The sequence below is a fragment of the Echinops telfairi genome, unplaced genomic scaffold (assembly GCF_000313985.2).
Source record: "Echinops telfairi isolate 266 unplaced genomic scaffold, ASM31398v2 ScPeMD7_5592;HRSCAF=6446, whole genome shotgun sequence".
NCBI classification, from domain to species: domain Eukaryota; kingdom Metazoa; phylum Chordata; class Mammalia; order Afrosoricida; family Tenrecidae; genus Echinops; species Echinops telfairi.
This window is the reverse complement of record NW_022109491.1, coordinates 44,887,878-44,890,484: the sequence shown is the minus strand read 5'-3', so window position 1 is coordinate 44,890,484 and position 2,607 is coordinate 44,887,878. Positions and strand designations below refer to the sequence as shown.

General features: G+C 37.7%; 1 pseudogene; it reads right to left on the bottom strand.

Moving 5' to 3' along the window:
• Window positions 1-1,890: 1,890 nt before the first annotated feature.
• LOC101638110 lies at window positions 1,891-2,136 on the bottom strand (annotated as a pseudogene).
• Window positions 2,137-2,607: the final 471 nt, after the last annotated feature.

The window sequence follows — 2,607 nt, the reverse complement described above, 5'->3', positions numbered from 1 at the left end:
GATCCCAAAGGAAAACTCCCCGGCATATTGTAGTCCAGATGCTCACATCAACAACAAGGAAAACATTCTAAGAACAGCCAGAGAAAAAAGAAAAGTTACATACAGAGGGTCAGCAATGAGAATAACCTCAGATTTCTCAGCAGAAACCACGCAGGCAAGAAGGTAATGGAGTGATGTATACAAACTCCTAAAGGAAAAAAATACTGTCAACCTAGAATCTTATACCAAACAAAAATATCACATAACTGTGATAAAGAAATAAAAGTATTCCCAAGTAAGGAAAACTTAAAGGAATTCACAAAAACAAGACCACCACTACAAAAAAAACAAACACCCCAAAACAACAACAAAATTCAATAAAGTACTATGTCCAAAAAAATCAACAATCACATACAAACCTGAAACCAACATACAAGATAATTCCTCACAAAAACCAACTTCCAAAGTAACATCCAATGAAGCAGTACAGGAACTACAAAGAAACTAAAAACAACACACATACACATACAACATGCACAAATACAAAGCAAAATGACTAACAAATATATATATATATCAATTATCTTACTGAATGTTAATGGACTAAATGTATCAGAAAAGAGATAGAGAGTAGCAGAATGGATAAGACAACAGAATCCATCAACATGCTAACTACAAGAAATACACCTCAAAAACAGATATGAACAGACTAAAAATCAGAGGCTGGACAAAAGTTTGCTTGGCTAAGCAAACAGTAACCAATAGAAAGAAGGGGTAGCAATATTAGTCTCTGAGAAAATAAACTTCAAAGCAAACAATGTAATAAGAGACAAGAATGGACACTACATAATGATCAAGGGGAAGACAGCCTAGGAAGACTTACTATAATAAATACATAAGTATCCAATGAAAAATCCTAAAAACACATGGATGAAACAAATGAAAATCCCACAGAATTGAAAAAGGATATGAACACCTTGCTAATAACAACAGGAGACTTCAATACTCCATTCTCAAGGACAGACAGAACATCAAGAAACTCAGTAAAGAGAAAGAAGAGCTCAATAACACAATCCACAAAATCAACCTCATGGACATATCCAGACCTCTCCAACAAAAATCCTGTATACATTCTTCTCAAACTCACATGGAACATTCTCTAGGCCACAGAGCATGCCAACAAAGTAAAAAAAAATTAGATCTTACAACCTATCTTCTCAGATCATAATAATATAAAACTAGAAATCAACAACAAAATTAAAAGAAACATGGGACAAACACATGGAGATGGAAAAACATAATACTAAAAGATGATTGGGTAATAAAGGAAATAAGAGAGGAAATGAAAATTCCTTAAGGCACAGCAAAAACAGTATTCAGAGTCCAATTTTTAGCAATCGGCACACACCTGAAAAAAGGGGAAAGATCCAAAATCAACACCTTAACACAGCACCTTCAAAAGTGGAACAAGGACAACATAAATCCTCCAATAAAAGAAGAAAAGAACTCATAAAGATCAAAACAGAAACAAATGGTATGGAAAACAAAAAGAATAATAGCAAAAATCAACAAGGCAAGAAGGTGGGTCTCTGAAAGATTAACAAGACAGACTACTGACAAACTTCCACCCTCCCACTCCCCACCCCTGGAAGCCAGGAAATGTTTTATTGACTACCAGGGACAGAACCATGAGAGGGAGCACACAGGACTACAAACTAAAGCCCAATAGGCAGCCAGAGACCTTTGGGCCTGAGACACTATCCTGGGATCCTCACAGTGCCCCCAACAGCACATACACAGACTGGGCATCCAGGGGAGGGGACAGTGGTTCTGGGGTCCCAGGAAATGAGAGGATATTGGATGCCTCATTACGAGTGACAATGTTCGGAGGTAAAAGGAAGGAAGGGTCCATCACTGCCTAAGACCGCCCCCTCCTCTCAGAACCAACATCAGGTGTAGGACTAAACCACCTGGGATCTTGTAATCAGCTGCTGTCTTTTCATCTTTCATCTGTTGGCTACTGTAGATGAGGCGCTGTTGCTATGGAGGGATTCCCGCTTTCTCTTTCACCTGAACCTTAATTTGGTCCGCCTTGTTTGTGGGTTCAATGCTAATTTTGACTTCTTTTCTAGCCCATGACTTCACTTTAATTAGCATCTTCTTCCTAGTTTGGGGCTGCACATGGATACATGCTATTTCTACTGCTTTGGTCACTGCTACTGACTCCCAACACTCTGCCCATGGAAAATCACTTCTGCTTCTAGGTCATCACTGTTTGACTTTGTTCCTTTTCATTTACGGGTTTTCCCAAAAGGTTCTAAAATTATCTCATGCTTTATTTCCGTGGGATTGTAAGTAAAAAGATTGGCTACGTTAGTTACAATAGAGACAGATGCCCCTGTGGTCTGGGTCACACCTGATAAGCTTAACAAAGGGAGAAAAAGGAAAAGATGTAAATACCCAGAATAAGAATATAAGGGTGACATAACAACAGATCCACATGAAATAAATAGAATAACACACTACCATGAAAAGCTGTATTAAAACAAATTCAACAATCTAGAAGAAATAGATACCTATAAATACATCATCCACTGAAATTAATGCAGACAGATACTGAAAAACTCA